At 43.5% G+C, this 14,617-nt stretch overlaps 1 protein-coding gene and 5 non-coding genes across 6 annotated transcripts in view; all 6 read left to right on the top strand.

The window, feature by feature from the left end:
- The window catches only part of LOC141326066 (uncharacterized), a 230,622-nt gene that overhangs the window by 191,975 nt on the left and 24,030 nt on the right, over positions 1 to 14,617 (top strand). The gene's annotated exons all lie outside the window — the stretch shown is intronic.
- trnal-aag (transfer RNA leucine (anticodon AAG)) lies at positions 803 to 884 on the top strand. Its single transcript has one exon. It is a non-coding gene; the product is annotated as a tRNA-Leu (tRNA).
- On the top strand, positions 6,064 to 6,137 carry trnat-ugu (transfer RNA threonine (anticodon UGU)). Its single transcript has one exon. It is a non-coding gene; the product is annotated as a tRNA-Thr (tRNA).
- On the top strand, positions 6,582 to 6,657 carry trnat-cgu (transfer RNA threonine (anticodon CGU)). Its single transcript has one exon. It is a non-coding gene; the product is annotated as a tRNA-Thr (tRNA).
- Positions 7,062 to 7,135, top strand: trnat-ugu (transfer RNA threonine (anticodon UGU)). Its single transcript has one exon. It is a non-coding gene; the product is annotated as a tRNA-Thr (tRNA).
- Positions 8,103 to 8,178, top strand: trnat-cgu (transfer RNA threonine (anticodon CGU)). Its single transcript has one exon. It is a non-coding gene; the product is annotated as a tRNA-Thr (tRNA).

Below are 14,617 nucleotides of genomic sequence, written 5' to 3' on the forward strand. Positions count from 1 at the left end.
AAACGGGAATATGCGTCTGGTCCGAGTGATTTCAATGTTAAGTCAATGGTAAGACATGTTTACACGCGCCTGGAGTTCTTGCGGCGCGAATGAGGCGTTTAGCGCGCCGCGGTAGTCGCGAATTCGCCTCATCCGCGCGTCTAGTTCTCGCGAATGGCGCGAATTGAGCGTCTGGCGTGTTAGGTGCGTTAAGCGCGAATTGTGCTTTTTTGTGAATCACGCGTCTGACAAGAATTCGCGTCTGCTGCCCGAGGTGAAAAATCTGAACTTCTGCGTCAATTCGCGCCGCGTTAACCAATCAGGAGCCTGCTTGATGCTGACCTCCACTCCACAGGAAGGGGGCCACCAGGAGTAGGACTGCATACCCCTGTATAAAGGATGCCTTTACGGCTTCGAATTACAAGGCATCAGCTTGCGGCGAAGCGCGACAAGAAAAAAAAAGGGCCCACGAAGATGGATGTGAAGAAAAACGTTCTTTGCCCACACTCCAGAGGCTTTGCAAAGAAGATCCGGCGGCCGACGTTTTCTCTATCTTTGGGGTGGGGGAAGAGGGCAGAAAAGGGCCCACGAAGCTGAGCATTCCAGGGTAGCGTGGCCGAGAGGTCTAAGGCATTTGATTTAGGCTCCAGTCTAAATCCCATTGCTGCCAGCAGGCATTTTAACCAAGGCAGGGAGGCCCTCTAACCCACTTGGGAGCGGGCTTGTTTTACGCAAACAGGATTAGACTGCAGCCGTTCCGCAGAGTCAGTATTTGGGAGGCCGTTTGACCTGTCGTAAAGACCCGTGGAACTCACCATGACAAGGTAGCGTGGCCGAGCGGTCTAAGGTGCTGGATTAAGGCTCCAGTCTATTCGGGGGTGTGGGTTTGAATCCCACCGCTGCCACGGAAGTCTTTTGGAAAGCTCCTGAGGCTGCGAAGCGACTGGAGAAGTGACGCTGAATGCTCATCCAAACTTAGCCGCTTTCGCATTCTTTGCCTTTTAACAAAGTCAGTGCTTAAAGCTTGAAGACTGCTAATCAGTATATTTTGGAAATTAATGATGAACAAGGCCAAAAGCACGTGGATCATATGGAGATAAACTCATGTTTTCATCGCTATTATGCTACCCTTTATGCTTCAGAATCACCAGATGATAAATCTGATATAGACTATTTCTTTCATAGTCTGGATATTCCCAAATTGAATCCAGATTTGGCATCTGATCTAGACAAAGATATCGTGGTAGAAGAGATTATAGATGCAATTAGAAGTATGCAATGTGGCAAGTCGCCAGGGCCAGACGGCTTTCCATCTGAGTTCTTTAAAAAAATTTCAGACAAACTTGCCCCTTTGCTCCTTACTGTATTTAAAGAATCTCTGCTCTCAAATTCTCTCCCCCCAACTATGCGTGAAGCAACTATTTCTCTTATTTTGAAGAAAGATAAGAGTCCATCTCAGTGCAGTTCCTATCGTCCGATTTCCCTCTTAAACACAGATGTTAAGATTCTGGCAAAACTGTCTCGAAACGCTTGTTCCCTCCATAATTTCGTCAGATCAGACTGGCTTTATAAAGAATAGGTACTCTTTTTTTAATATTAGGAGTCTTTTAAATATTATGTATAGTCCCTCTCCACCTGACATACCAGAGGTTTTGATATCGCTTGATGCTAAAAAAGGCATTTAATCGGGTGGAGTGGGACTACCTTTTCCGCACTTTGGGAAAATTTGGTTTTGGCCCTAATTTCATATCGTGGATAAAAACCCTGTATTCTTCTCCAATGGCAGCAGTTTGCACCAACAATAATAGATCTGCCCTATTTAGTTTACAGAGAGGCACCAGACAAGGCTGCCCTCTGTCCCTGCTTCTGTTTGCCATTGCAATCAAGCCACTGGCAATAGCCATACGGCAAGATAGTTCTATTAAAGGAATTCGTAGGGGAGAAATAGAGTGTAAAATTTCACTCTATGCGGATGACTTATTATTGTACATATCAGATCCAATGCCAGGTCTCCATAAACTACTGAACATATTGGAAAGATTTAGTAGGATATCTGGCTATAAAATAAATCTTCAAAAAAGTGAGTTAATGCCAATCAATACAGCTGCCAAATGTATCTCTTTCAGTTCGATCCCTTTCAAAGTCACCACAAAAAAGATTAAATATGTAGGAATCTGGGTTACACATAATTACAAGGACCTCTATAAAGCTAATTTCCTTCCCTTGATAGAAGGTCTGAAACGAGATATTAAACAATGGGATCTGCTACCTCTCTCCCTAAGTGGAAGAATTAATACTATTAAAATGAATGTATTGCCCAAGTTTCTTTATTTGTTTCAAAATCTCCCTATTTTTTTGACCAAATACTTTTTCAACTCTATAGATAAGCTCATATCAACATTCATCTGGAATAACAAAAATCCTCGGATCCGGAAAAGTATTTTACAAAAGCCTCGTACCTCGGGTGGCATGGCACTTCCAAACTTTATGTTATATTACTGGGCAGCTAATATTAGAGGACTGACTTACTGGATGAGGACAAGTGATAGCCCTGGTGCCCTTAAATGGTTTAACTTGGAGATGTTTTCCTGCAAACCTGTCTCTCTATCCTCTTTAATGTGCTCTGAACTTCCAATGCTTGATCCTGTCTCTCGCTATTCCTCGAATCCAATAGTGACACAGTCCCTAAAAATTTGGAATCAGTTTAGAAAATCATTTGCCCTTCGTAGTCTCTCCTTACATGCCCCCCTAAGTAAAAACCACATGTTTACCCCCTCAATATTGGATAAAGCCTTTAATGTTTGGGTTAAGAGTGGAATCAGTATACTACAAGATCTTTATATTGATAATACCTTTGCATCTTTTGATGATTTAGTTAACAGATTTAAGATTCCTAGGTCTCATTTTTTCAGATATCTGCAAGTCAGAAATTTTTTGGTTTTGCATACTGATTGTTTTCCTTCATATCCCCCTACATCTCTATTAGAGTCAATTTTTAAGGTGGGAAAAGATTTAAAACAAATCATAAGCAAAATTTATAATCTCCTCAATGAACATAGTGTAGTGGATTTAGATTATTTAAAAAATGAATGGGGAAAAGATCTGAATGAACAAATTTCAGAGGTAATTTGGCAGAAAATCATTAAACAGATCTATTCATCATCTATATGTCAAAGGCATGTGGTTGTGCAATTCAAGATAGTACACCGACTCCACTGGTCGAAGGTTAAGCTATCCAAATTTAGACCAGAGATAGACCCTATTTGTGACAGATGTAGGCAGGCTCCTGCAAGCCTCCTACATATGTTTTGGACATGCCCAAGCTTGTATAACTTCTGGAAATTGATTTTTGAGGCATTTACAGAAATAATAGATTTGCCAATCGACCCATCTCCTTTTATTGCCATATTCGGTGTTACAGCACAAAACATGCACCTAAGTAGCCATGACTGTAAAATGTTGGCCTTTTGCACACTACTTGCCAGAAGATTAATACTGCTCAAATGGAAAGACACCTCCCCGCCTACTTTTCTTCATTGGGTTAAAGAGACCATGCATTATCTCAAATTGGAAAAAATTAGATACTCTCTTCAAGGGTCTATCCAGAAATTTTATACAATCTGGCAACCTTTTATGTCATTTGTTGAAAAATTCAAGTAACGAATGCAATCCCAAAATATGTTTTTTTTTTCTTTTTTTTTATGTATTCAATGTATTTCTTGAGTCATTTATATTCTGTGTCTGATGGGTTGAGGGTTGGGTTGGGGTATGTTTTTTGTTAACCTTTTTTTTCTGTATATTGTAAATCTTAAACAAACAGACCTTGTTCAAAAAGTACCTGTCTCGTAAACGGGAGATCCTGGGTTAAAATCCCGGCGGTACCTTGGGAGGCGTTCCAGTCCAGCAAGCGCAAGCTTTTCCGAAAGCAAACAGTGATAGCGAGTGGTTAATTTTGCAAACCGGCCCGACTCAGTTGTCAGCAAATGCCTTAAAGCTGTCCAGCGCCCGGTCAGCCAACCCCTGGCCTCTTCTTTCAGCGTACATTGATAAAAAAAATGTCAATCATATTTAAAAGGTAGCAAAGCATGCCCAAGAACCAATTCAGTGAGGTATGGCAATCACTGTCTTGCATCAAGTGGAGGCAGCAGGAAGTTCATTTTGTTGATTCATGCATCCTTTGAGCCACCCTCCCCACACCTAACATGCGGGGTGGCGCTGTGGCTTAGTTGGTTAAAGCGCTTGTCTAAATTTTTTTTTTTCTCATGTTTTTATTCCACACGTTTGTTGTGTCTTAAAAGTTTTGATGTGGAAACTGACAGAAGATTCTGAAATTCTGAATGTATGTATAAGGAATGTGAAGTGAAAATGTTTTGTTTATGAAAAACTTTTACTTTTATTGTATTTTTAATGTTTGAAATTTAAAAAAATAATAATAAAAATAAAAAATAAAAAAAGCGCTTGTCTAGTAAACAGGAGATCCTGGGTTCAAATCCCAGCGGTGCCTTGGGCGGCGTTCCAGTCCAGCGAGCGCAATCTTTTCCAAAAGCGACCCGCAAACAGGGATAGCGAGGGCAGTGAGTGGTTAATTTTGCAAACCGCCCCGACTCACTTAATTTGTTTAAATGGTTTAAACACTGGAGAGCTTTAAGGCAAACGCCTTAAAGCTCTCCAGTGCTTTACCAAAAAAACAGACGGCGAAAGGGGACACAGAGGAGCTTGAGGACAGCGGGCGGTTTCTCCTGCAACATTACCCTCTCACCTGCTTTTGAAGAATAGCATTCAGGCTAACTTTGCCCACCAAGCAGGCGCCGTGGTTTAGCTGGTCAAAGCACCTGTCTCATAAACAGGAGATCCTGGGATTGAATCCCATCGGCGCCTCTCCACTGGTGGCTGTCTCTGGTCTCGCTGTTGGATTGGAGAACCTGATGACACTATGTTTTTGAACCGTGCCTCAATTGTGCAAAGACCTTAGGACCTGTCTTTCTGCCCACACAGCGTGCCACTTGGCCTAGCTGGACGGGCACAAATCTGTAAGTAAAGCCCTCAGTGGACCAGCTTGGCATACCGATGGGCTCTGCGGCCCATTGGATAGCGCATTGGCCTTCTAGACTGCCAGATGAGGCCATTCAAAGGTTGTGGGTTCGAGTCCTATCAGAGTCGCGCTTTTTGGCATTTTGTTAAGCCCATACTGCACAGTGTTGCCCTCGGACAGCAGAAACCATTTTGAGGCCTCGAATCCCAGCGGTGCCTTGGGCGGCGCTCCAGTCCAGCAAGCATGCCTCAATTGTGCACAGACCAGTCTTTCTGCCCACACAGCTTGCCACTCGGCCGAGCTGGACAGGCCCAGCCTGGCATACCTACAGGCTCTGTGGCGCAATGGATAGCGCATTGGATTTAAAGACTCCCAGATGATGTTGTAGTTGTGGGTTCGAGTCCTACCAGAGTCATGCGTTTTGGCATTTTGTTAAGCCCGTTCTGCGGAGTGTTGCCCTCGGACAGCAGAAACCATTTTGAGGCCTCCTGTTCTCAGCGTACATTGATTTAAAAAAAAACAACTGTCAATCATATTTAAAAGGTAGCAAAACATGCCCAAGAACCAATTCAATGAGGTATGGAAATCACTGTCTTGCATCAAATGGAGGCAGCAGGACGTTCGAAGTGTTGATTCTTGCATCCTCTGAGATGCCATCCCCACAGCTAGCATGTGGAGTGCGGCCGTGGCTCAGTTGGTCAAAGCACCTGTCTAGTAAACAGGAGATCCTGAGTTCAAATCCCAGCGGTGCCTTTGGTGGAACTCCAGTCCAGCAAGCGTCCCTCAATTGTGCACAGACCTGTCTTTCTGCCCACACAGCTTGCTGCCGGACAAGCCCTGCCTAGCATACCTACAGGCTCTGTGGTGCATTGGATTTCTAGACTCCCAGATGAGGTTGTGGGTTTGAGTACCACCAGAGTTGTGCTTTTTGGCATTTTGTTAAGACCGTTCTGCGCAGTATTGCCCTCGGACAGCAGAAACCGTTTTGAGGCCTCCTGTTCTCAGCGTTGTGACCCTCTGAGTCACCCTCCCGACAGCCTTGCATGTGGTTTGGCGCCATGGCTTGGTTGGTTAAAGCTCCTGTCTTGTAAACAGGAGATCCTGGGTTCAAATCCCAGCGGTGCCTTGTAGATGGCAGCTTGGATCTTTTTGCTCTCCCTTGGACCTGAGGCCCTTACAGTGCCTCTGCCATTCAAACAACACTGCAATTATGCAGAGACCCGAGGGCCTGTCCTTCCTGCAGAGAGAGCACGCGCTCTCTTACCGTTGGACGGCCACAGACCCGGAAGGTCAGCCTTCACGCGGCTCTGCTTTTCCACGTGTTGGGCTCTGTGGCGCAATGGATAGAACATTGGACTTCTAGACTGCCAGATGAGGATGTTCTAAGGTTGTGGGTTTGAGTCCCACCAGAGTCGTGGTTTTTGGCTTTCTGGTATCTCTCATACTGTGCAGTGTTGCCCTCAGGCAGTAGAAATTTGTAGACATTATCTTTTAAGCGTACCAGCACCTGGCCCGCCTCTGGATGTTGTGACCCTCTGAGTCACCCTCCCGACAGCCTCGCATGTGGTTTGGCGCCGTGGCTTGGTTGGTTAAAGCTCCTGTCTCGTAAACAGGAGATCCTGGGTCCAAATCCCAGCGGCGTTCCAGTCGAGCAAGCGCAAGCTTTTTCGAAAGCGACCCGCAAACAGGGATAGCGAGTGATTAATTTTGCAAACCGCCCCGACTCAGTTGTTGGCAAACGCCTTAAAGCTGTCCAGCGCACGGTCAGCCAACCCCTGGCCGCTTCTCTGGGAGCCTGGATCGTCTGAGTCGCCCTCCCGGAGGGCGATTGTGCGGCCAGGCTAGTCTAGTAAACAAGAGATCCTGCGTTTGAATCCCAGCGATGCCTTTGGTTGCACGCCACAATACAGCCGAGCTCGTGCTTTACCAACAAACGGATGGCGAAAGGGGACACAGAGGAGCTTGAGGACGGCGGGGAGTTTCTCCTGCAACATTACCCTCGCACCTGCTTTTGAAGAATAGAATTCAGGCTAACTTTCCCCACCAAGGAGGCGCCGTGGCTTTGCTGGTCAAAGCGCCTGTCTTGTAAACAGGAGATCCTGGGTCCGAATCCCAGCGGTGCCTTCGGTGGCGCTCCAGTCCAGCAAGCGTCCCTCAATTGTGCACAGACCTGTCTTTCCGCCCACACAGCTTGCCACTTGACAGAGCCGGACAAGCCCAGCCCAGCATACCTACAGGCTCTGTGGTGCATTGGATTTCTAGACTCCCAGATGAGGTTGTGGGTTTGAGTACCACCAGAGTCGTGCTTTTTGGCATTTTGTTAAGACCGTTCTGCGCAGTATTGCCCTCGGACAGCATCGGACAGCAGAAACCGTTTTGAGGCCTCCTGTTCTCAGCGTACGTTGATTTTAAAAAAAAAGGCAATCATATTTAAAAGGTAGCAAAACATGCCCAAGAGCCAATTCAGTGAGGTATGGCAATCACTGTCTCGCATCAAGTGGAAGCAACAGGAAGTTCAAATTGTTGATTCATGCATCGTCTGAGCCACCCTCCCCACACCTAACACGCGGGGTGGCGCAGTGGCTTAGTTGGTTAACGCGCCTGTCTAGTAAACAGGAGATCCTGTGTTCAAATCCCAGCGGTGCCTTGTAGATGGCAGCTTGGATCTTTTTGCTCTCCTTTGGACCTGAGGCCCTTACAGTGCCTCTGCCTTTCAAACGACACTGCAATTATGCAGAGACCCGAGGGCCTGTCCTTCCTGCAGAGAGAGCACGCGCTCTCTTACCGTTGGACGGCCACAGACCCGGAAGGTCAGCCTTCACGCGGCTCTGCTTTTCCCCATGTTGGACTCTGTGGCGCAATGGATAGAACATTGGACTTCTAGACTGCCAGATGAGGCTGTTTTAAGGTTGTGGGTTTGTGTCCCACCAGAGTCGTGGCTTTTGGCTTTCTGGTATCTCTCATACTGTGCAGTGTTGCCCTCAGGCAGTAGAAATTTGTAGACGTTATCTTTTAAGCGTACCAGCACCTGGCCCGCCTCTGGATGTTGTGACCCTCTGAGTCACCCTCCCGATATCCTCGCATGTGGTTTGGCACAGTGGCTTGGTTGGTTAAAGCTCCTGTCTCGTAAACAGGAGATCCTGGGTTCAAATCCCAGCAGTGTTCCAGTCGAGCAAGCGCAAGCTTTTTCGAAAGCGACCCGCAAACAGGGATAGCGAGTGATTAATTGTTTTTAAACAGCCTTCTCTGATCTCTGTAATTCACTTTTCATGTGAAAGGCTCCTGTTCTGTGGGTGTCGCTGTTTCACTGTTTCCCTGCTTCCAGTCTGCCTTGCTGCAGAGTGGTCTGTTTGTTTGTAGCTCTCTGCAGCTTTGTTTTTCTACTGGATTTTCTACTGGATTCTCTATCTTATTGTTAATTCTGCCGTTTTAAATTGATAGATATAGCTTAACTTAATTTCTGGTCTTATCCATCAAACTAATCTGACTAATTTGATTGTTCGCCTTACTCTATAATCACGAGTGCAGCGCGTTAGCATTCCATAGCCGGTTAATTTGCCGCTCGCACTCCATTCACGCTTTTAACTCTTGTTTACTATTTTTAGCATTGCGCTGGCCGGTTAACTTGCCATCTGCGTTCCATTCACGTTTTTATTTTTTCTCATGTTTAATATCGTTAGTACTCTTTTAGCCGGTTCCGTTCCGTTTTTTCTCCCCCTGATCTGTTCTTCAGGAACTCTAACAACATTGGTAAGTTGAAATCATTCTACAATCACGGTGAGTAATGGCTTCTTCTCCTACAATTGTAGTCTGCACTGCTTGCCACATGTATAGCTTATCTATCTCTGTCAGCAGTGAGCCTTATACATGTGATAAATGCAGGAATATAGTCAGGCTGACAGAGAAGATTTCAGAACTAGAGTCACGCATCTAAACTTTAATGGAGGATAGTAAGAATGTGAGGGCCTTAGATACGGTTTTGGATGTGACTAGCTCAGAAAGCCCTGTACATTGTACGGTTCCGGTAACAGCGCCCATGCAGCAGGGCAATTGGGTGACTGTGAGGCGGCATAGTCGCGGGTCAAAACACCGCTCTTCCGTTCCGATCAGAACATCAAACAGGTTCTCCCCACTCAGTGACGCACCCACTGAGAAACCTGATGAAAGTGCTCTAGTAATTGGCGATTCTATTGTACGGAACGTGAAAATAGAGACACCAGCCACCATAGTCCAATGTTTACCGGGAGCCAGAGCGCCTGACATCTTGGCAAATTTAAAAGTGCTGGCTAATGCTAAACGTAAATTCAGTAAGATTGTTATTCACGTCGGCGCTAATGATGTTTGACTTCGCCAGTCGGAGATCACTAAAAATAATGTTAAAGAGGTGTGTGAACTTGCAAGTACGATGTCAGACACTGTAATATGCTCTGGTCCCCTCCCGGCTTACCGTGGTGATGAGATACATAGTAGATTATCATCGTTAACCGGCTGGATGTCAAAGTGGTGCCCGCGAAATAACATAGATTTCATAGACAATTGGACAAGCTTTTGGGGCAGACCTGACCTGTTGAAAAGAGATGGTCTTCATCCCTCCGGATTTGGAGCATCTCTTCTATCTAGAAATATGGCACATAGTCTTAGAGTTTGCACTTGACTAACTGGGGCCCAGGTCAGGAAGCAGACAGACTGGCTAAACCGACCGTCTGCTAGCCGCCTCACGTCACAGAAATCAGTTATTTCTCAGCACATAGAGACCCTTTCACCTAGATATCACACTATAGAGACTGTGTCTGTTCCCCGAGCAAAAAAATACAAAAAACGCCTGAATCAAATCAAGACTAACAATTTAATTGATGTTCAACAAATAAAAAAATATATAATACAGAGAAACAATTGATAAAGCTTGGCTTATTGAATATCAGGTCCCTTTCTACGAAAGCACTTTTTGTAAATGATATGATCACTGATCATAACCTAGATGTGCTCTGTTTGACAGAAACCTGGCTAAAACCAGACGATTACATTATTTTAAACGAGTCCACCCCCCAAGATTACTGTTATAAACATGAACCGCGTCTAAAAGGTAAAGGAGGAGGTGTTTCTACTATTTATAGCAGTATTCTCAATGTCTCTCAGAGAACGGGCTTCAATTATAACTCGTTTGAAGTTATGGTGCTTCATATAGCATTATCCAGAGAAACAAGTACTAATGATAAATCCCCTGTGACGTTTGTGCTAGCTACTGTATACAGGCCACCAGGGCACCATACAGACTTTATTAAAGAATTTGCTGATTTAATACTGTCACATGGAATTGATGTTAATGGCATTGAAATTCTGCAGCAAAGCGATGATATCTCAGATCATTATCTAGTCTCTTGTATAATCCAGATAGCTAAAACTGTTAATTCAATTCCTTGCTACAAATACGGTAGAACCATCACTTCTACTACAAAAGACTGCTTTGTAAGTAATCTTCCTGACTTATCTGAATTCCTCAGCATATCCAATAGCTCAGAAAAACTTGATGATGTAATAGAAACTATGGACTCTCTCTTTTCTAGCACTTTAGATACAGTTGCTCCAGTGCGCCTAAAAAAGATTAAGAAAAACAGTGTAACACCGTGGTATAACGATCATACCCGCGCCCTAAAGAGAAAAGCACGAAAAATGGAACGCAGCTGGAGGAAAACAAAACTAGAGGTTTTTCGTACTGCTTGGCGTGAATGTAATTTATCTTATAGGAAAGCATTAAAAACTGCCAGATCGGATTACTTTTCATCTCTCTTAGAAGAAAACAAACATAACCCTAGGTATTTGTTCAATACTGTGATTAAATTAACTAAAAATATAGCAGCAACAGGTTTAGACATTTCCCAAAAGCACAGCAGTAATGACTTTATGACGTACTTTACCTCCAAGATAGACACTATTAGAGATAAAATTGTAACCATACAGCCGCCCGCTACAGTATCGCATCAGATGTTGCGTTGTAGATCTCCTGAGGAACAATTCCATTCATTCTCTATTATAGGAGAGGAGGAATTGTATAAACTTGTTAAATCATCTAAACCCACAACATGTGTGTTAGACCCTATTCCATCTAAGCTACTAAAGGAGGTACTTCCAGAAGTCATAGATCCTCTTCTGAATATTATTAATTCGTCACTATCATTAGGATATGTCCCCAAAACCTTCAAAATAGCTGTTATTAAGCCACTCATTAAAAAACCACAACTTGACCCCTATGAATTAACCCAGCAGGCACAGGACGTCAACGTGACGTCAGATTGACGTTGTACCCCAACGTTGGTCAGACGTTGCATTTTGGTTGGAAATGAAAATCGGGCTGACGTCAGAATCCAACGTCATACCGACGTCAGAATCCAACGTCAGACCGACGTCAGAATCCAACGTCAGACCGACGTCAGAATCCAACGTCAGACCGACGTCAGTGTCCAACGTTGGTCAGACGTTGCATTTTGGTTGGAAATGAAAATCGGGTTGACGTCAGAATCCAACGTCAGACCGACGTCAGTGTCCAACGTTGGTCAGACGTTGCATTTTGGTTGGAAATGAAAATCAGGTTGACGTCAGAACCCAACGTCAGACAGACGTCAATGTCCAACGTTGGTCAGACGTTGCATTTTGGTTGGAAATGAAAATCGGGTTGACGTCAGAATCCAACGTCAGACCGACGTCAGTGTCCAACGTTGGTCAGACGTTGCATTTTGGTTGGAAATGAAAATCGGGCTGACGTCAGAATCCAACGTCAGACCGACGTCAGTGTCCAACGTTGGTCAGACGTTGCATTTTGGTTGGAAATGAAAATCAGGTTGACGTCAGAACCCAACGTCAGACAGACGTCAATGTCCAACGTTGGTCAGACGTTGCATTTTGGTTGGAAATGAAAATCGGGCTGACGTCAGAATCCAACGTCAGACCGACGTCAGTGTCCAACGTTGGTCAGACGTTGCATTTTGGTTGGAAATGAAAATCAGGTTGACGTCAGAACCCAACGTCAGACAGACGTCAATGTCCAACGTTGGTCAGGCGTTGCATTTTGGTTGGAAATGAAAATCGGGCTGACGTCAGAATCCAACGTCAGACCGACGTCAGTGTCCAATGTTGGTCAGACGTTGCATTTTGTTTGGAAATGAAAATCGGGTTGACGTCAGAACCCAACGTCAGACCGACGTCAGTGTCCAACGTTGGTCAGACGTTGCATTTTGGTTGGAAATGAAAATCGGGTTGACGTCAGAACCCAACGTCAGACAGACGTCAATGTCCAACGTTGGTCAGACGTTGCATTTTGGTTGGAAATGAAAATCGGGTTGACGTCAGAATCCAACGTCAGACCGACGTCAGTGTCCTATTTCCAACAGATAATCATTTGCATAATCATGGTTGAAATCGGTTTGAGTCAAAATCTAACAACTGTCAAATTCCAACTTTAAAGAAAGATGGTTAAAATGGATTTTGTCAGCATGACATCAATCCTTTAACAGGGCCAGGACTTTTGATGCAAAAATCAGCATACAGACAGAAAAAACAAAACTGTTTTAGGGTTTGGACAAATGAACTGTATTCTTTTAACAGAGTTTACCTAGTTTTATCGTGTTGTTTTAAAGTCTTTTATGTGAACCTTGTAAATACACCAAATCTATTTGAACCAATCTTCTTTTGTCTCATTATTTTAACCACTAGTCATCTCTCACAGTTAAATCTGACCCCATTTTAGTCTTGTAACTCAGCTGATAAGGCCGATTGTTACACTTGGATGGGAGACCGCCAGGGAGTACCAGGTGCTGTAATAAGCCGAGTTACAAGACTAAAATGGGGTCAGATTTAACTGTGAGAGATGACTAGTGGTTAAAAGAAAGAGACATAAAAGAAGATTGGTTCAAATAGATTTCAGGTGCTGTAAGCTTTTGCCTTTTCTTCACTATTTATATAATATGCTGGTTTTTAGAAAGACGTGTTTTACCGCTCTATTTATTACAATCATTTAAATGTATTATAGAGTTTTAAGTGTTTTACATGTTTTTTAGGCCATTTTATTACTCTTAACATTTTAAGTGTATGTGTCTTTCATAAATGGATGGTTGGCCTGTCATGTGACTAGACACATGACAGGAAGCAGGAAGTAGAACTGCATAAGAGAGCAGCATTACAAACAACGGACAGTCACCAAACTGTTGGATTGAGGAGTTGCTAATCTTAGAGCTCACCTTTCCATTCACCACCTGCAAACTTTGGATTAAACTTTCTGTTGATTGTACATGCACTGGTGGACACTCACGTTGGACTTATCAACACACTGGGATTCTTGGACTGTTTTAGGGTTTGGACAAATGAACTGTATTCTTTTAACAGAGTTTACCTAGTTTTATCGTGTTGTTTTAAAGTCTTTTATGTGAACCTTGTAAATACACCAAATCTATTTGAACCAATCTTCTTTTGTCTCATTCTTTTAACCACTAGTCATCTCTCACAGTTAAATCTGACCCCATTTTAGTCTTGTAACTCGGCTGATAAGGCCGATTGTTACACTTGGATTGGAGACCGCCAGGAAATACCAGGTGCTGTAAGCTTTTGCCTTTTCTTCACTATTTATATAATATGCTGGCTTTTAGAAAGACGTGTTTTAGCGCTCTATTTATTACAATCATTTAAATGTATTATAGAGTTTTAAGTGTTTTACATGTTTTTTAGGCCATTTTATTACTCTTAACATTTTAAGTGTATGTGTCTTTCATAAATGGATGGTTGGCCTGTCATGTGACTAGACACATGACAGGAAGCAGGAAGTAGAACTGCATAAGAGAGCAGCATTACAAACAACGGACAGTCACCAAACTGTTGGATTGAGGAGTTGCCAATCTTAGAGCTCACCTTTCCATTCACCACCTGCAAACTTTGGATTAAACTTTCTGTGGATTGTACATGCACTGGTGGACACTCACGTTGGACTTATCAACACACTGGGATTCTTGGACTGTTTTAGGGTATGGACAAATGAACTGTATTCTTTTAACAGAGTTTACCTAGTTTTATCGTGTTGTTTTAAAGTCTTTTATGTGAACCTTGTAAATACACCAAATCTATTTGAACCAATCTTCTTTTGTCTCATTCTTTTAACCACTAGTCATCTCTCACAGTTAAATCTGACCCCATTTTAGTCTTGTAACTCGGCTGATAAGGCCGATTGTTACACTTGGATGGGAGACCGCCAGGGAGTACCAGGTGCTGTAATCAGCCGAGTTACAAGCCTAAAATGGGGTCAGATTTAACTGTGAGAGATGACTAGTGGTTAAAAGAAAGAGACATGAAAGAAGATTGGTTCAAATAGATTTCAGGTGCTGTAAGCTTTTGCCTTTTCTTCAATATTTATATAATATGCTGGTTTTTAGAAAGACGTGTTTTACCGCTCTATTTATTACAATCATTTAAATGTATTATAGTGTTTTAAGTGTTTTACATGTTTTTTAGGCCATTTTATTACTCTTAACATTTTAAGTGTATGTGTCTTTCATAAATGGATGGTTGGCCTGTCATGTGACTAGACACATGACAGGAAGCAGGAAGTAGAACTGCATAAGAGAG

The sequence above is a fragment of the Garra rufa genome, chromosome 2 (genome assembly GCF_049309525.1).
Source record: "Garra rufa chromosome 2, GarRuf1.0, whole genome shotgun sequence".
In the NCBI taxonomy this organism is placed as follows: Eukaryota; Metazoa; Chordata; class Actinopteri; order Cypriniformes; family Cyprinidae; genus Garra; species Garra rufa.